General features: G+C 34.5%; 1 protein-coding gene across 7 annotated transcripts in view; it reads left to right on the forward strand.

Moving 5' to 3' along the window:
* The window catches only part of DMD (dystrophin), a 2,273,580-nt gene that overhangs the window by 320,173 nt on the left and 1,932,350 nt on the right, over positions 1-21,057 (forward strand). The window lies entirely within an intron of this gene.

Genomic DNA, 21,057 nt, shown 5'->3' on the forward strand with positions numbered 1-21,057 from the left:
AAAAAAAACTTGCAAGCAAATGATTTTTTAATTAATTTTTTTAATTGAGGTAACATTGGTTTATAACATTTTACAAATTTATGGTGTACATCAATATATTTCACCTTCTATATAGACTATATCAAGTTCACCAATAAAAGTCTAGTTGCCATCTGTCACCATACAGTTGTCCCCCTTTACCCCTTTTGCTCTCCTCCCACTCCCCTGCCCTCTGGTAACCACCAATCTGTTTTCTGTATCTACATGTTTGTTTGTTTGCTTGTTTATCTTTCACATGAGTGAAGTCATACAGTATTTTTCTTTCTCCATCTGACTTCTTTCACTTTGCATAATACCTTCCGGTTCCGTCCATGTTGTCACAAATGTCTATTTATCCAAAGAATATAAAAACATTAATTCGAAAAGATACATGCCTCCCTATGTTCGTTGCAGCATTATACAGACAAATGTTTATAGCAGCTTTATTCACAATTGCCAAAACTTGGAAGCAATCAAGTTGTCCTTCAGTAGGTTAATGGTTTAATAAACTGAGTGCATCCAGGCAATGGGAATATGATTCAGCACTAAAAAAATATGAGCTATTGAGCCATGAAAAGACGTGGAGGAAACTTAAAGGCACATTGCTAAGTGAAGGAAGCCAATCTTAAAAAAGCCGATCTATAAACTATATGATTCCAACTATATGACATTCTGGAAAAGGCAAAACTATGGAAACAATAAAAGAATCGGTGGTTGCCAGGGGTTTGGGGGAGGGAGGGATAAATAGGCAGAGCACAGAGGATATTTAGAGCAGTGAAACCACTTTGCATGATACTATAATGGTGGATACATATTATACTTTTGTCAAAATCCATAGAATATATAACACCAAGAATGAACCCTAATGTAAACTATGGGTGTTCTTGTATCAGTGTAGGTTCATCAACAGTAACAAATGTACCACTCTGGTGTAGGATGTTGATGCAGGAGACTGTGCCTATGTAGGCACAAGGGGTATATGGGAAATCTCTGCGCATTCCTCTCAATTATGCTGTGAACCTAAAACTCCTCAGAAAAAAAGTATAATTTAAAAAATATTTACTATGACAAAACATGTTGTTTTAAGCACAGTTTTAAAACATGCTCAGTATGGTACCATATGCTCCTGAGTGTACAATAATTCCTTTGAAACTGCTTATCTTCCAACATGTATATTTAAATAAGACATGTCTGTATAGTAGCAGGTATTTTATTTTCCCTTTATGCATATATTTAATATGATAATTAATTCAACCTGGTATTATTCTGGCTGCTATTCAAAGCCTCATACGTGTTTGTTAATTTGTCACTTGTTCCTTATAGAACATCTTGGCTATTTAATAAGCAGTTACAAAAGTCAAGAGAGTCCCACCCCAGCATGAGTCTTAATTGAATATGTACTACATAATAGAATTAAATTCAGAACATACCATCAATGGCAGATGATCCTTCATTATGAACAAAACTTTGATGGGAGTGACTGTGTAAAAATGATAAAATGACTGCAGCAAAGGGCCTTGGAATATCATATGATATAATTATATGAGGGCTTTAAGGACATCCCAGGCTAAAGAGGAGAAAGGCATCCCTAGGGCCATCTGTTGTCATTTATTTGCCAGTCACTTGACCATAAAAGCAATGAAGATTTTTAGGTAAGTGTTTCTATTATCTTCCCCCAATTTGTTTAGGAAATCTTTGAAATTCTTTCTCTAAGAAGAATTAGGAAGACAACAACGTTGGGAAATGATATCAAATTCTCAGTACATTGTTTGTTTTGAGTTTGATCAAAACTATTATAGTAGCAGAACTTTCGTTGGTGTTGTCATAATTCACGATTAGTTTTCGGTGCAGGTAGTTCTCTCGGGTGACTGTGTGAAAAGATTTTTAAACATTTGCAATATGCTTCCAAACTGAAATATTTTCGTGTAGTTATGTCTGTGAAATAAATGACCTTGTGTAAAACATTATAGCAGATCTTTTAGAGTGAACCGACAGGGTGACAGTACAGTTACTCGCAGTTCAGACTACCATAATATAGAATGCAACGGGCCGTAATGCTATTATTTTTCACTTTAGAATTTTAATGTTGTGTTTTGTACAGTTCTTAAAATATCATGCATAAAACATTGTGCTGAAACAATAGTGAGTTGTTTATTCATAATGGCATTAGGAGCCAACAATCTAATAACTGTAGGAAACAATGGAAAATTTTCCTCAGACTCTTGTGGAAACTGGTTGCAAGCATAACTGCTGCGTGAGCGATCTCATGTTTGAAAGGCATTCTAGCTAGATCTCTAGAGACCATAGTTTGATCTTTCGTGCTGCTGCGAATCTCTATAAATGGAGGTAGAGTGAGTAGGGCGTTTGAGGCTATGGCATCTTTAGTGATAGGGTGATTCTGTGGTACCCATCCTCAGTGCCCACCAGAAGAAAATGCATTCCTCTGATAGTGAGTTGACCACTAGTTAAATGTGAAGGAGGACAAAAGGCTTGGAAGAATAAGGACTGTGCAAAATGGGGTATTGAGCTAACCACCCTCTAGGAGAAGTTGAAAAAAACATGGCTCTCTAATACCTTAATCTTGCTTCTATTATGGTGTGACGTAATTTCATCATCATGATTACTAACAGATGGAGTGATATATTTTGTTTCCAAATATTAGTAGAAACAGCAAAGTGTAAGAATTGAATGATAAAGATGCTATATTGCATGTTTAATGGTGAATATGTGGCACTAGACAAGTACGGAGAAATTAATCTCTTGAAATGAACCATCATTGAAAGAACAGTTCTGTCAAGTAATGCCATTTACTCTCCTTATTAACATACAGAGCAATTCCGTTAGATCACTTAGCATGGTGAGCGTATTAGGAAAATCACATTGGTTTGAGCAAAGAACTCCTCTGACCTTTCTAAGTGAAAATAGCATGATGCTAAAAATAATTGGTGGAAGGACCATCTCTACACAAAGTGGCTTTTTGCAATCAACTATTATATTGAGAAGAAACTTTTATTTTCTATCTGAGGAATGCGGAAGGCTCCTCTGTTTCTTTTTTTTTAAATTAAAGGAAGTGAAAGTGATATTTACATTAAATGCAAATAGCGCCCTCTTTCCTGCAGTCAGTGTTTCTCAGAATCGGATACCTTTCCCCACCTCGGTCTCCAGAAACCCCTTGATCACACAAAAGAGCAGCTATGCCTTTTTGTAAATAGGAAAATTGCAGGTAAGTTATATTCAAAATCTCTGAATTTTTGCACATATTATAAAATGGTGACTAGGGATGTGTTCAAGATGTGTTACCCAGTTGTCTATTTGTAAAGGGGCTAAAGATATCAAGATGTAGCTTTTTATTAATGCCCAGGAAGAAACTTGTTTATAAGAAGTAATAGAAAAAATTAATAATGGTCTGCATAATCACAGTATCATAATACTGCATCTCTTATTAAAAAATGAAACGTTGCACTTACTATTTAATAATTGAAATCTAGAGTGAATAATTTTGAGTAAGGTACACTTCATAATCATTCATTTTCTCAAATGTATTTCTCAAATCACGAGTTAGTTCAGATGAAACAAAAAATAGAGAATTTAGTAAACGTTTATATCTGAAACCTAAAATTAAAATATGAATATATTTTTTCTTCAGAGATGTGACATATACATTCTTAGTTGAAAAGTCAGTTTTTATTTTAAATCAGAATTAATGTGTAGTTTATGATTGATTTAAAATATAAATGTTATACCTCTTCTCATCCTAGCACAGAATGAAATGATTTTTGTTAATCACATAAGCTAGTAGCTATATTTTCTAGAAAATTACATTTAGAGAAATATAACCATCTTTGAGGCTTAAATAGTACTACCATCCATCTCAAGCATAATTTCCTCTCTTTGTGTGTCTGTTGAAGACTAGTTTTTAAACCTCGAGTACTAGCCATTATACTATGTTACATCATGACTACTCCATGTTTTGTCCTTCAATTGTACCTAGTCCATTTATTCGTATTTTAAACTAGACCAAAAATATCTGGAAAGAAATTTGTTGCTGTATTCACATAATGTAGCGTGCTGGCTTGTGTATACAGATGGAAAAGAATTAGACAATTGAGGACACATGACAACATTTATATTTTTGTGTGTAAATGGGTAAAAAAAACTTTTCCTTGATTATGGCTATAAATATTATAAAGTGTAACTGGGCTTGTGAGACTATCAATAAACCCAATTGTCTACGAAGTCTAAACTCTCACTCAAACATATGATTAAACTATCAATAGTAAAAGGAAAAAGTAGAATCCTACTTAAGTTGTGAAGATTTTCTTCCTTAGTACATATAATCACCAAGAAATTATTCTTCAGCTAATATCCACCTAACATGGGCAGACGTAGGATAATTTTAAACCACATATGTAAGTTCTAAAGGAATAAGGAGTATAGGATAGAAGAGAATTAATCTGTACTGGCCTGAGTAGGAGTATGAGAGCTTTGAAGTCTTTTGAATCAGAAGTATTAAGTATAGATTGACTGAGCAGGGAAGAGAGTATTAGAGGTTTGAAATGCTACCTATCATATTTTGCAGAGGTCTCTGCCCCAGGAAACTTTGTATCTTTGTATGGTGGCCTTATAGGAAGGTGGATGTGCATGAAGTGGCTTGTAGAATAAGTCCAACCACTTTTACAATAGCTCAGACAATAAACATCACTAGTAAGTGATGCAGTATTTTATCAAACTTTTTTTATCTCATTACACAAAAGCAAGGAAGTAAACAAATTAAACAATTCAGTTAAAGGAAGGAGTCTGCAGAGTAGGCCACAGAAAAAGAGAATTTTAGAGTTGGAATTCATTTGAGAAATCATCCAGTCTGTTTACAGATGAAAAAACTCGGGGGCCAGAGAGATTAAGTGACTTGCCCAAAGCTTTGAAGTTATTGGAGCATCAAAACCAGACATAGACCCTGCTTCCCTGTTCTCCCTATAAGCGTTCTTTCCATTTTTGTTTTTAACATAATCAAGTGGTGTTTGTTATGCAGTTACAGATTTAAGAAAGGAATTATATAAACCTGATTTATATAATCACATTTGACTAATATTAAACTATTTGATTGTTACCAACAACAACAAATATTTATGGAGTACGTTTGCTAAAACTCTGAATGGCCATCTCCTTTATCATTGTTATTCTGAGATAAAGAGCTCTTTTCCCATTTGTTCTGATATTTAGTAGATGTGTCTTTTAACTCAAATGATATACTAATTGTTTCTCTCTTGATTTTGTTCAGTGTAATAGTAACGTTTATTTGGAATTCTCCCTGGGCATTTATTTAGTTTCGTTAAATATGAGGTGATTTTAATGATTTGACTAATGACATTTGCCCAACGTTATAAGATTAAGTTTTTCTTGATAGTTGGAAAATGTCTTCTCATGATCAAGAGTGTCACACCAAGAAATTTCTTTGAATATAGTGCCAAAGAAATCACTTACTGTGCGTTCTCTGTGTTTATGCATGAACATATAAGGGACTTTCAAAATTAACAACCTCTCCACACCATGAAATATGCATAAATATATAGAAGGATAACACGCAAGAATAGTAGAATGGTATGATTGAAAAAACTCATAATGTTCTATTTTATGTCAATGTATTTATTAAATAATAAACTACCACTAACAATAATAAATAATAAAACTAAGGGAGGAACTAAAATCTTACCTGAGACACACAGAAAATTTGATAACTATCTTGGCATATATCTAATCCAACGCAGTCCCCCAAATTTTAGGATAATGATAAACTTTAGACTTTGTTAGTGCAATTTTCTTAATTTGGTATATCACATCTTTTTACAAGTCCATGTTTTTTATTATAATTTTAAGAGCAAATATTTCAAATCCATTTTAAAAGATCTAAGTTGTAACAAAAAGGAAAGAAATGTACTGTGGAAAAAGATAGTGTCAGATACAGACAAATAATCTCATATGATAGAAAATAAAGCAAATGTGTACATAATTAAGCATTACCAGTAATGCTGAAATCAGATTTACAAACTGGTAAAGAATACTGGGAATACATTCTCAAATGTTCAAATGCGAAAATGAAACTATTTGATTTTTAATGAAATTTTCTGCTTAATATTTGCAAAATAATATTTACTTATATGGAAAGTAGTAAAAGCTGTTGTTTTTTAAATGGATAGTTTCTCATTAACGGGAAAATGTTATTAGATGTATTAAGAATTTGGTTTGAAAACTCTCTTAAAATGTTAATCAAGAGCCATTGCTACTTAATGATGGGATTTTCTGTTTTTCTCTGTGAATAAATTACAATTAAAACTAATCAAATTAATGAATAAGATGATGATTTGAATAGAGTTTGAAAAATGCTATTAGTACTTTATGGATTTATTGGTTTCCCTGACTAGAGGACCACCGGAGAAGCTGATATTTTTGCTTTGTGACCGTTGACATCTGTTGTGAAATGTCAAGATTCCATTGGAATTTTGGCACTTAAAGAGGGGAGTTCACATAAAATCCTTCCAGATTTTCTTTTGCCGAGCACATTTGCTCTGTTTTATGGATCAGAAGTAACTAAACATAGTTTTTTTCAGTTTAACTCTTAACACTTCCATAGTCCCCAGTAGTTTAAAAATCATTCATTGGCAATCTATTTAACTGTGAAATGATAGACTTACCTATTTTTGGTATTAATGAAATGGATGAAGTTTTAACTCTATAATGAATTCTCCTACTTCACTTTCTATAAAGCTTGTCTTTCCACAATTTTCTAGTTGTATTTAATCAGTTGAAATGATTCCTGTGTTCATTATTAAGTAATTATTATCAAAACCTAATATGTCTCAATACACTTAGGAACTTCCATTTTGTCTCAGTCCATATCAAACTTCCAGTTCAAATATTGTTTGCAGTGTGTACTTGACATATAAAAACTAAAATGGGTATAAGTATGGTTTCTCAATAGGATATGGATCCTTTCTTGATGTTCAATATTTTTAGTTTTAGTTTAATTTTCTATTCGTCATGTTCTCATTTCAAACTGACTCGGAGTCTAGAATTACCCAGCTAAATCATGAGAGAGAGAATCTATTATTGGCTAAAATGAATGAGGAAGAAAGTTATCATCACTCCTATCCAAATACAAACATGCAAGGTAGTTCTTCCACAGTTTTATATATGAATATAAATAACCAATCATGGGTTGTTTTCCTTATGAGGAAATAGCTAAATAACATTGATAAGCAAAGAAAGTAGCCTTTTGTACAACGATCTTCTAAATGTACGCGTGTGTTGTTTTAATAAAATTCCATGTTATGTATCAGAGTTCTCCAGAGAAACAGAACCAATAGGATATATACAGTTGTATATATAAGAGGAGATTTATTGTAGGAATTGGTTCACATGGTTATCGAGGTTGAGAAGTCCCACAATCTGGTGTCTGGAAGCTGGAGACCCAGGAAAGCTGGTGATATAAGTCCATTCAAGTCCAAGGCTGGAGAACCAGGGGAGCCAGTGGTATAACTCCCAGTCCAAGGCCCGAGGCCTGAGAAACAAGGGGCTGCTGGGGTGAGCTCTGGAGTCCAAAAGCCCAAAGAAGCAGGAGCTCCTTTGTCAGATGGTGGGAAAGGATAGATGTTCCAACTCAAGAAGAGAGAGAATTTGCCCTTCCTCTGACTTTTTGTCCTATTTGAGTCCTCAAGGAATTGGATGATACGCCCCCACACTGGTAAGGGTGGATCTTCTTTCCTCAGTCTACTGATTCAAATGCTGATCTCTCACATACCCACCCCAAAATAATGTTTTTCCAGCTATCTTCGCATCCCTTAGCCAAGTCAGGTAGACACAGAAAATTAACCATTGCAAGTTATATAATTTTTTTTGTAAATAACTAAATTGTCATAGTAAGTTTGTGAATATCAAAATGAGACCCTCTATACCATTAAATATTTCCTCTTTAATCCATCATGAGTAAAGTTCAAACCTTTAAACCTCAAATTCAGCTCCAAAGCTCCATAAATTCTTAAAGGGGACCTATTCTTCCTAAGGCCCACATGAATGTCACATGTTTTAAAAGGAAGGATGTAGAACACTGGTTGTTGAATATCCTGCCTTTGATGAGATTAGTCAATTGTCCCTTTATACATTTGAGAAAAAAAGAACTGTGGAGGGCAGAGACAAAACAGATAAGTTACTGTTAATGAAGAGAGGGGTGTAGGCAAAACGTGATGGCCAAGGGAAGGCAACTTGAGATAAAGAAGGCAAGTGAGATGGGCAGATTTGATAAAAAGAAGAAAGGAAATACTTGAGAAAAATATTGTCAACATATCTCTGGTAGCCATCTTGATGTTTGTCTTATGCATCCTTGTAAATAATCTCAAAATGGATAACGGTGCTTTGCACCTCCAGTTGTTTCCTCACATAATTTGTTTCTCTATGCCAGGCTTCTTGAAACTAGAAAATGCTGTAGATAGGATCAACATCAAGATATTGATTTCTATTTATATAACCAAAGTTGAAACTTTATTCCAGGCTATCTCACAAATTGTAAACTATGATTTTTAGTAGCACTTCCCAAATGCTTGAGTAGTTAAAGCATTGACACTAAGGCATTCTATTTCAGTTGGGCATATTTTAGTCATTGGTAAGTTCAAACTATTCTACTCTATGAGCATCCCCAACTAGGAAGTTCTTAGTTCACCTATTATTTGTTTCCTTTTTTTTTTTTTTAACAAGTTAACCAAATTTCACTCATTTTATTTATTTCTCTTTGGAATTCCTTTAAGATATTATTTTCTCAAAATGTGGCCTGTAAAAAACACCATCAGCACCAGATTTTCTCAGAATCTCTGAGAAGTATGCTTTGATATTACCAAAATTATCTACTAACATACCTTTTTGTGAAAACCTACGTTTGTTGTATATTTATTGCATATAATTCATGGCCCTAAACACCAATTAAACGTAGTTTTGAAATAGAGGTGCAGTATCTCATGCAGCAGGGAGGCAGGAGGTAGCTTGTCTGTCCTTGGTTTAGGAATGTCATTGTGACTCCATTCTGGCCAATGACTGGCAGAAAAAAGAATGGAATCCATATAACTAGACCAGCCCAATCATGATTGTTCTTTGGGATGGGCACATTCCCTGAGCACAATGCCCCTTGATATATGAACAAAATTAGAGTCTGTTAACAAAGAAGATGAGGAAGCCGGATGGGCATGTGTAAAGATTAATTTAAATTGTGCATCATGAAACATAGAAATAAATAATTTGTTACACTGTGTATTAAATTAGGTCAGTTTCTCAGTTTTTGTGAATTCTCTTAATCTTACATCTTTGATTTTACCTACTTATTTATGCATTCTGAACAAACAAATTCAAGAGGGCACACAACCAAATATATTTATATATAATTCCAAAGTATAGGTTTAGCCAATAGAAAGAAAGGCAAGCACTTTGATTCCCAAGCATTTATGTAAATCTTGATGTTTACCATTACTAATTAGTCATACAAATATATCTTTCAAATGGTTTAGCCCTACACAAAGTGTATGACTCTTATCCTTAGGGTTGTCTACACATCTCTTGTCTGGTACTATTTTGTATATCTCAAAGTCTGAAATTTTCTGCACCATTTCAAGTTACAATTTATTTTTTTTCTTCTGAACTGCGTTCCTGTGCACATATAAAGAATAAATATAATTTAGAATATGTAAGAGTTTTTGTGATTATATTTCTATCTGAAATGTTTTTGACATGAATAGTTCTCTCCACTGTTTAACGCACTTGCTATTTAGGGGGAAATGTCCATATATATAAAGGAATAGTTAAAACATTTTCAGTTTCCCAAAATTTATATTGAATAAAAATAGACAGTACATATTTACACGTATGTTTATATATTTGTGTGTCTTTTACTATACACACACACACATACACACACGTATATTATGAGTAGTTTAGCTGCTGTATGGAATGTTATACAGAACTGAATAATACTCCATACGGCTTATGCAGCCACATGACTTGGCAAACTTAGAAATCGTGATTCCTGACGTTTTACTGTTCTACCAGTTATGAATTCCCAGATGGATTTAGAACAAGGCCAAATCACTGTTGCAGTGTTTCTAGTTGCAGAAACTAGTCTTGTAATCTTTCTGAATTGCTTTTTTTCCTTACAAAAAAACAGTACATTTAGTTTTGGGTTTGGATCTCCTCACTGTCAACAAAGACCATATTTGCAAACATTGACAATCTTTGTTGTATTCTTCATGGATTACAAAATGTGTTGGATGTTGAGTATATTTGTAGAAAAGCTGGAAACACCCAAAAGTCATAGAAAAGTTGGAAAAGTATAAATATTACCTCTTTGATACAAAGTAGCTTCTTCATGCATTTAAACTGAAATTCTAGCACTTGCATACAGTTCTGTTAAAATTCTTAGCTGTTTTGGCCACCCAGCTCTCTAATATTATGCCCATACATGGACATCCATCATAAAACATTCATCACACCAAAAATAAGGAGGACAAAGAGAAAACTAATATAAGAAAGCATAGAATAGGTCTGACTCACTTTCTAAATTTTCATGTGTCTTTTGGTCAGTGAATAATAGAAAAAAGATAGTTTTAGTGAGTATTATCAACAAAGAAGGTAAATACAACATATGCAGTTTTATTAATGTAACAGTTTTTGAACATTCAGAACAAATATTTCCATTCACTTTCTAACTAATTGCCTGCTTTTTTCCAGAAGTTAATTTTTGGTCACTGATTTTCTTTTTTTCTTTTTAATCTATAGAGTCCTAAAAAATAACCACACAGAGAAAGACGAACTCTGTCTGACTCCACTCATAGGTGGTAGTTAACATATGGACAAAGAGAACTGATCGGTGGTTGCCAGGGGAAAGAGGGGGTGGGGGAGGGCACTAGGGGTGAAGTGGTGTACCTACAACATGACTAATAATGATGTACAACTGTAATTTCACAAGGATGTTAACTATCATAATCTTAATTAAAAAAAAATAACCACACACATTTAACTTAAATATTAGTACAATGCATAATAAGCTAGTGTTATTGAAATACATTAGTTAAAAACAATGATGAAGGAGCAAAAAGATCTATATTTGTTGACCACATTCCAGGAAAAAAAACTTACATTGTAATAAGAGTCAAACTAGTTTCTCTTATGATAATTTTTTTCATGAGCTAAGTCATGAATGAGAAAAAGTGTCACACATCTGAAAACAGAATGTACAAAGAATGTCCTTGTTTTGTGTATGGTGGCTGGAAGGATCGACCAAAAAGTTATATTTTCCCCCATTTATCGTGATACATTTAGAAAAGTTATTTAACTCATAAGAACATGTTGATAATTTGTTTTGAAAGTATTTTTTGCGTGGCTTCAAGACACTAGAGTTGCCAATATACTTTAATTGTGTAGTGTGTTATCAAATGAAGCTTCATTTGGATTATGTCAGGCCACATTAAGATACGCTCAAATGTGATCTATCCTTTCATTTCATTTTATTTCTACAGCACTAGGTAAGCTCAGTTGTGCTCAAGACACTATGTTCTTGTGAACAGGACGGATACTAATTCCTTCTAAATTAGTCTTTGGGAGAAATAAATTCTGAGACATTGCCTGCTCAGTTACAAAACTACTAATCAAATCAAATGATTTATTCCACAATTGACCATTTCAGGAAACAAACCAAGCTCTAAATTATTATTTTAATCTAAGTGACCAACTTGTAGTTTCAGAGAATAAATAGTCTGAGCTGAAATTAAAGTCTTAAATATTTATTTTTCAGTTTAGCCATTATTTACTTTAACTATGTTTGACTAAACTAACCTGACTCCCTGCTTATGTAGTTCTGAGCAGATTGATATCTGTGTGTGAGTACTTATTTCAGATTTGATGATGATCATATTGCTGTCAGCATGCTTTAAAATTAGGGAGCAGCAAAACTTTGATTTTGGTGACATTCTCACCCACTAATGTGATCTACCTTATATAATCAAAAATCGACAATCTACACCAGTGGTTAGCCATGGCAATTCAAAAAAAAGAAGCAAGAATTTTTAAAATAATTTGAATTCATTCTGCAATCTCTTTTTTAATTAAACTCAGGCATACGTCTAATCAGGGCTAATAGAAGTTAACAGATCATTATGAAATCTCTTCAGCAGTAATAGAGGAATAAATGAAGGGAATTCTACTGTTTTTCTTATGAAGTGTACAGATCAGTTAATCATAGTTACTTTTCTGTCGTGATACAACTGGAGAATAGCAGTTGTATATTTAAGTGCTTCTCACACTTTAATGTGAATCCAAATCACCTGAGGTTCTGGTTCAAATTCAGATTCTGGTTCAGTAGGTTTGGCACATGCCTGACATTCAGCATTTGTAAGAAGCGTCCATATGGTGATACTGCTGTTTCTAGGTGAGTAGCAAGGGTGTAGGTAAACAGAGTCTTATTGTTATTGTTTGGAGCCTTCATTTAAACCTAGGTAGCATTTAACAACTTTGGCAATTGTTATCCAATCCTTAACTCAGGAGATTTTTTAAACATTATCTGGTAACCCCTCGTAAAGATTATGATAGTAAAAAGCACAGGGTTTAGAGTTGAATATAACAGGATTCAAAAATCTCAGTTCTAACTTTGGGCAGTTTTCTTAACTTGGTGAATCTCAGTTTTCTTATCAGCAAAATGTAAATGATACTACCGACGTAATACAGGCATGATGCTTTATTTAACCACAAGAAGCATCTGATATGTGAAACAGCCACCATGCAATTTAAAATCCCGCATTCCTTCTACGCATCCCATGGTTTGCTTATATAACACTCAATAGACAGATACACAGATAGATAGTTACATAGATGGAGAGATAGATATAGGAACAGATAAAGATACACGCACACTTTTTTTTCCCCGGATCTAGAGCATCTTCAATGCCAGAGCATGCATTTGAGCTGAACAAAGCAAAGAGGCTGGTCTTAGAAGGTGTAAAATGTTTGGGTTCAAGAGAGTACAGACCTCAAAATGATTTCATCAGTGCCCCCTTTTTTTAAACAGCTTCATTAAGGTATATTTGATATACAAAAAACTGCACATATGTGATGTCTACAATTTGATGGGTTTGGACATCAGTGCCCTTTGAAATTCTGTATTTTGTACAGCTGGTTGTGAGTTTGGGGAAAAATTCTAATTTAGATCCCTTTCCAAGTGACACACCATAGTGCTTTGCAAATGATAGACTCAAGAAGGAATGAATTTGTTCCTGCTGAAAGTTTTGTCATGGGACAATTTTCATGTTAAGAAATGGAAATTCATTTGGAACTGGCTGGCAGGTTAATTTGAAATCAATTCAAGAACTACGAATCCCTCTGGTAACTATTATGTTTAGTTTAAAAGAACTCTGTAGGCTAATTATAGACACCACGCTGTGCTTTTGTGTTTGTGTGTGTGTGTGTTTCACATGCTGATTTATGTTTTATTACTGAATTTGTAAATAGAGGAATTAAATCATTTTAACTGACCAAAAGAAGTATAAAGTATATCAAGTTAAAACAAGACATATTTACACTTTTGTACAAAACATGCCATATTATCACAAAATATTTAAAAATGAAAACAGTGAGGTGGTCTTCTTTTCTGAAGTACCCACGCCCACTTCACATGCAAAACAAAATGCCGTAATCCCCGTATCAGTGAAGTATTGAGTTTATTCCTATATTTGGTTGCTATTGCTCACTGATATGAAAATCTTATTTAACAAAAGTCTGTGTAACAAAATGTAGAAAGGCTAACTGTACACTTTATAGCATTTGGAAATTTTTAGATTAGACTACTTTGAAACTAAGAAATTGTTTCATATTATACAATTGTTTGCCTCCAGTTTTTGGTAATGGGACTAACTTCGTTTGTCCTCACTTTGAAGTATTCTGGCGGTTTGTTCACTTGATGCATGAACAGCTTGAGAGACGTTCAATCACTGCTTCTTGTGTCGAACTTCCTTCTTTCTATCACAGATTGATGGGGAATGAGTTGATAATATATACGTATTTAATTGCTAGGACATATTGAATAATATCACAAATACATGTAACTGGAAGAACAATAACCATTCCTGTCCTCACCATCCAGGGAGTTTTTCCTATGGTAGAAAAATGGTAAATTGTCCCTTGGCCTCCATTGCTGGAGATTGCAGGCAGTTGTCTTGTCCTGAAGTTTTATCAGGCTTCCAAAATAAAGAAGCTTTTGCCAGCTTTTTGTGTGGCAAAAGAGTTGTCATCCTTGTGGTTGGTGGCTCTCTAAAGGGCCCCATTTTTGTGTCTCTGGAATGCCCCCAAGGGCATAGTCTGAAAGGGGAAGGAGAAAAGAAATGCTGGCACTCACATTGCTTAATAATAAAAGTTGGCAGGGCCAAAGGGCAGATTTTGCACAACCTTGGAAAATGTTAGTTTTCCTCAGTATAAATTAAACAGAACCATCCTTAATAATGAGCGAGGACCATGGGAGATGTGTGAATCCAGGAGGAGCAGATCATATCCTAAGGGTACAGGCTCTTGCATCAGGCTGCCCAGGTTCAAATCTACCATTTACCAGCTTTGTGTCCTTGAGCAACCTTGCTATTTCTACCTGTGTAACCTCTCTGAGCCTCAATTACGTCTTCTGTAAAATGTTGATAAAAATAAGTCCCTACCTCATGGTGGTGTGAGGATTAAAACTGCAGTATTTCATTGAATCTAAGATATCGTCAATAGTAAGATATACCATTATTTTGTGTACCATTACAAGAGAAAATTATTACACCCGAAACTATACACTAATGATTTCACACAATTTGGTTCTAGAAATATTAAAATATGAAATATACCATCTCAGAATTGACGAAATCTAGTAGATAATACTGATGAGGTGCTTACATCAATACTCAGTGTATAGTAAGAGCTCAAAGTTTGCTATTATGGGTTGGAATTTTCCTAGGGGAAGTTAGTAATTCCCTCCTTGAAAATAGAGGCCTTCTGGAAGGGATAACCAAAGCCTTCAATAGGGAAGAACAAGCCTAGAAATTGGAGAGTGTCCACAAAGGACCCTTTGTAAAGTTTGATTTTTGTGCTTTTCAGTTGCACAACAAAAGGTAAAGCCATTGTCAGTGTACAGTTTTCATCCCTCCCTCCCTCATGGTAATTCTCTTTAGTTATTCCCACTCCCAACCCTCCAGTATGTCCAGTATTCCTACAGAACTCTACAGGAGTGTGGAGGAGTTGTGGGTACCACAAGGTGAGCAGTAGGGCTTGCTCCACATTTGGCCTGGAGCTGAGGCCCAGGCATGGAACTGCAGTACAACAGGAGGGGCCATTGTCCAGAGGCTCCACGCAGTGATGAGCTGGGTAGTGAGCAGTAGTCTGTGAGGAAGGGTCGCTGAGCGTGGCTAGGAGGGAATGAAACACAGAGAAGGGGCTACCAATGGGCTTCTGACTTAGGAGTAAGTGTGAGGGACGAAACCTCTTTTCCCAGGATTTTTAGAAAACGACGATTCTTGTGGTGGCAGAGGTGGCTTATGCTTAGTTCACATAGACGGTGAATTTATGAAACAATATACTTAACCTAGACTAGTGGTCATTGAATCACGTCAATGCTTTTACTGCATTCTCTCACTTTAAAAAGCATATTTTTCATATTTTATAATTTCTGATATCAGAATGTGCAATAATAGTAGTAATACTACTACAAATAATAGTAGTAATAAATAATAGCTCACACATACTTCTTACTACATTCCAGGTGTTATTCTAAGTGCATGACCAGTATTAACTCTATTTGTAGCTCTATGAGCCAGATGTAGTTACTATACCCTATTTAACAGTTGGGGAAACTGAGGCATGGAAAGGTTACTTCTCCAAAGTGTTGCCTGTTCACAAACACACACAAACACATGTGCACACGCACATATATCCCTATTAGGTGGCAAAGGTGGGCAGCATGATCCTAACCATTACATTCTCATAGAATTTAAGGAGACCGTAGGATCTGTTCCTTCCCAAGAGCTGCTTCTAAGCCAGTAGTGCCTTTAAAACCAAATGGTAGCCTAGAATTAGGAAATCCGTATGATGGCTAACTTGTGCTTACGGTCCAATTCTAGTCTACCTTCCTGCATCTGTGAACCTCCCAGGACCAATATAGAGCAATAGGGAGAAGCTCAGGGACTGGCCTCTCACCATTTGAGTCGCAGCTGTGACACCAGCTGAGTGAGCTTTGAGCAGATTTGTTTTAATTAAACATTTTATTTTGAGATAATTGTAGAATTAAGGGCAGTTGTAAATAAAATACAGAAAGATACTATGTCACCTTTAGCCAGTTACCCCCAATAGTGATAGCTTGCAAATTATAGTACAATATCACGACCGGGATATTGACATTGATAGAATGAACCCATTTCATTCAGATTTCCCAAGTTTTCTTAGTACTCATTTGTATGTGTGTATGTGTGTTTAGTTCAATGCAATTTTCACACATGTAAGATTGTGCATCCACCTCTATAGTCCAAACTTTATATCAGTTGCGTGACCACAAGGATCCCTCCTGTTGCCTTTTTCCAATACCCCCACTTCCCTCTTGCCCATCCCTAACCAGTGGCAACAATTAGTCTTCATGTCTATAAGTTTTTCATTTCAAACATATTATACAAATGGAATAGTACAGAATTTAATACTTTGGAATTGGCTTTTTCACTCAGCATAATTCCTTTGAGATCCCTCTAAGTTGTTGCATGCAGCAAATAGTTTACTTTTTATGGCTAATATATGTTGCTGATTCATTTATTGTCACGGATGTCTCACAGTTTATTAAACCATTCCCCAATTGCAAACAACCAAAATATCTCTCAATTCTCTGGGATAAATGCCCAGGAGTGCAATTTTCTGGGTCATGTGGTGGTTTCATATTTTGTTTTGCCGTTGTTGTTTGTTTGCTTTATAAAGCTACCAAACTATTTTCCAGAGTGGCTGTAGCATTTTACATTCTCACCAGCAATGTATGAGTGATCGAGTTTTACCACATCCTTGCTAGCATTTGATATTGTCCCTATTTTTTATTTTAATCATTCTGATACACATGTAGTTTTATCTCACTGTGGTTTTAATTTGCATTTCCCTAATGGCTAGTGATGATGAATATCTTTTTATGTATTTATTTGCCAGTTTATGCTCTTTAGTAAGATATATCTTTACGTCTTTTGTCCATTTTCTAACTGAATTTTTTTTTACTTTTGACTTTTATAAATTGTGTATTGTAGATCCTAGTTCTGGTCTGTACAAGTGAGATGCAAATATTTTTTTCCTCGTATGTATCTCATATTTTATCTTCTTAACAGGTTCCTTTGCACAGAAAAATTTTTAAAATTTTGATGAAGTCTAATTTATCAGTTTTTCTATTTATGAATTATGCTTTATGTGTCAAATACAAAAAGTCGTTGCTCAGCTCACAAATATTATCTCCTATATGCATTTCTTAAAGATTTGGTTTTATATTTTATATTTAACATTTGAGTTAATTTTTCATAAATTATGAGACTTAAGTTGATTTTTTTTTTTTACTATGGTGAATGTCTGCTTGCTCCAACACCATTTCATAAAACGTCTATCGTTCCTCCATTGAATTGTTTTTTACAACTTCTTCAAAAATCATTTGGGCATATTTGTTTAGATGTATTTCTGGATCCTCTGTTCCATTGTGTTGATCTATAATTCTATACCCCCACCATTTCCACACTGTCTTAATTATTGTTGTTATATAATAAGTCTTAATATTGGGTGATATGATTTTTCTTACTTTATTTTTAGCTATTATAGGGCTATGCATTTCCATATAAATTTTAAATAAGCTTGTCTATGTCTACAGAAAAGACCTTGCTGGTGTTTTGGTAGGATTTGGAAAGAATTGATATCTTTACCATGTTGAGTTTTCCAATCCATTAACACCATCTATCCTCTCCACTTAGAAGATCTTCTTTGATTTTTTTCATCATGCTGTGCTTTTTAACAATGCTTTGCATTGGGATTAGATTGTGTTTTACTATTTCTAATACACCTATAATGGCATTACTGTCTACTATGCATGTCATTACAAAAAGAAAGGGAAAATAGGAAAGGGTCCAAAATTGCAGTTTTGAAAGGGAAGCACTTTTTAAAAGTTTAAATGACTGTAGCTAAATATACACCATATGTGTATGATGTTGAAATAATTTTAAATGATAAGGTTATAATTGTTTATAGAGGGATTGATAGAGACCTATAATTTTTCATGAATGCAAAACATCTTTTTAATTACATTAAAGTCATGGATCAGCGTGTTTTTTAATTACTCTTCTTTAGCTTACAGTTTTATGATACATGCCGTAAAATGAAGACTGGTCCTTGCTTATATTCTAGTGTTAACCAATAATCCCTGTGTCATAAAACAGATGACAAATTAATTAGAGCCAACTGTGCTAAATTTAAAAGTGAACAAGGAATGAATTCATAAGTAGTTGGAAACCCTAAAGGCACTATTTTATATAAATTGGGAAGGGTCTGAGTCATTTTCTCCACTTACTCAATTATTTAACCTAACTTAAAACATTCAGATTAATACAGCTTCACAAGTAATAAGCTAGGAAAAGAATAGGCTTGATAGCTAAGATATTTATGTAAAATTCCCAACTTTACTGAGATAAAAAGAAATTTGGCCATTTCTGCCTCCCCTCCCCGCAGTGGTCAGTATCTGTTGAAATGTTTCACCTTCTATAAGGACATATATTTCTTAAGTTTTGTTTTTAAGCATCTCTTTAGTTAGGTACAATGGCAAAATATGCTAGCTTATGGGCTAGTTTAGGGACACAGAGGCCAGAAAAAAATAAGACAGTTTTGGAATTACGCAAATTGATACTTCATATTTTGCAACACTGTGATAAGGTCTTTCAGTAATCATCTTCTTGCAGAGTGGAGTGTTTATATGTGTAGAGTGACTTATTCATACAAGCACTCACATGCACAATTTTAGGACTTTTATCATTGAGTAGAGTGCGTTGTCACTGGCTGGATTGTCTCTAATTACTGGTTTAAATGACAGGACGTTCCACATTGCTTCAACGCTTATTTCTTAAGTGAAAATTCCGTATGAAAATCAGTATGGAGGTGCCAAATTTTAATCTCAATTTCTAATAGGTATTTTATACTCAAACCACCAGATAGAGCCATGAAAAATGTAGATTGTTTATGTACACAGAAACATTCTTTATTAAAGTTGATATCAATCCCATTCATTTTCATCTTATACTTTATTACTTCAAAGGGAGAAGCTATTGATTTTTCTGATCTCCCTGTATTAGCCATGACCCTGACAAGAAATAGAATCTGACACAGATGGTTCAATAAGATGCAGTAAAGGGACTACCTTCAGAAGTGTGGGCAGGTTTAAAGGAAAGAAAAAGGGCAACTGGAGTACCTAGAGACTATTAGAAGTAGGAAGTTGTTACATATCCTCCTTCGCAAGTCAGAAGGGTTAAGGGAAAGAAGTAGCATTTTCTAAATTTTGTAAGAGATAGGGCAATGGAGGAAGAGATGCCTAACAGGACAGTTAGGGATGTAAGCTGCCACTGTGAGAAACAAGGCCCATAGAAGTTGGAGGGGAATGGAGAAGAAATGCCCCAAACCCCCTCCTCTCTCCCTGCTTTCCTGCCTGATCTCTATACCTCCCATTGGCTGAAACCAACCGAGACTAGTCAGCAAGGGAGCTAAGAAGACATAATTTATAGGGATCAGCCTCAGAGGCACAGAGCGGAACAAGGAAGTGCATAAAATGGGTTGGTCTGTGCCAGCAAGAGGAGAGTGGAGGGAAATATTTAAAGTGTTGACAGAAAAACTTCACCAACCTAGAATTCTGTATCAGTGAGATTATCCTTCAAAAGTGAAGGAGAAATAAATACTTTATCAGACAAACAAACACTGAGGGAATTTGTTGCCAGCAGATCTGCCTTGCAAGAAATGTCAAAAGAAGTACTTCAGAGAGAAAGAAAATAATGTAGGTCAGAAACTTGGGTGTACATAAAGAAAAAACAGTGATTAGAGAAGGAATAAATGAAAATAAAAGCTTTATATTTTTCTTATTCCTAAGGCTCTAAAAATGTGTTCAAAATAATAATAGCAACAACATATGAGATTATTAGAGTTTACAGATAAGATAAACAAATGACAACAACATTATAAGGTTCAAGAAGGAGAAATGGGGAATTCTCTGGTGTAATGTGCCTACACTACCTGTGGGGGAAAATGGATTGGAGTGGGGAGCAAAGAGAAAATGCCACAGTTCCCTATGTCAGTCAGCGTTAAAACTATCCCCTAGCTAGTTCAAGTTCAACTTCACTTGATTTTAACCATAAATTGTTTCATCTTACTCTCTTCCCAATAACTGAAATAAAATAGAAAAAATGGAAGCTATGAGGTAGAAGTGAGAGCCTAATACAGTTTATCTTTTCTAATGGATTTAACTGTGGTTCCTAGCCTTGTCTCAATCAACAAACTTAATATTATTCTGCAAACCTGCCTTTCAAGAACGAATCGTGTTGTCAGATTTCCATGTTTTCAAATTGAGGATTTATTGAGATAGCCCTTCTCTGAACCTCCCTTTTTTCTTTCTTTTAAAAACAGGAGTTTATATCTGTCTTTAGTCTTAATCTCTTCTCCAATTTTCTAAAGCTATTACCTCAGAATTTTGAAATCCTAAAAAGTACTTCATTTACTAACGTGAAGGAAAACATGTAACTTTGAAGACAATGATAATTAATAATGAAAATGTACGCACGCACACATGCATACATACACACCTGCACACATATATTGAACCTGGGTTCAGAAACTCACCAGACTTCTCAGTATTCCAAACAAAGCTAAAAAATAAAGCTAACCCTGAAACATCACAATAAAATTTTCAATCCTTTAAAAAATGGTTTAAGAAACACGAATGCTTTAGTTTTTTGG

This window comes from Equus quagga, chromosome 10 (genome assembly GCF_021613505.1).
Source record: "Equus quagga isolate Etosha38 chromosome 10, UCLA_HA_Equagga_1.0, whole genome shotgun sequence".
NCBI lineage: Eukaryota > Metazoa > Chordata > Mammalia > Perissodactyla > Equidae > Equus > Equus quagga.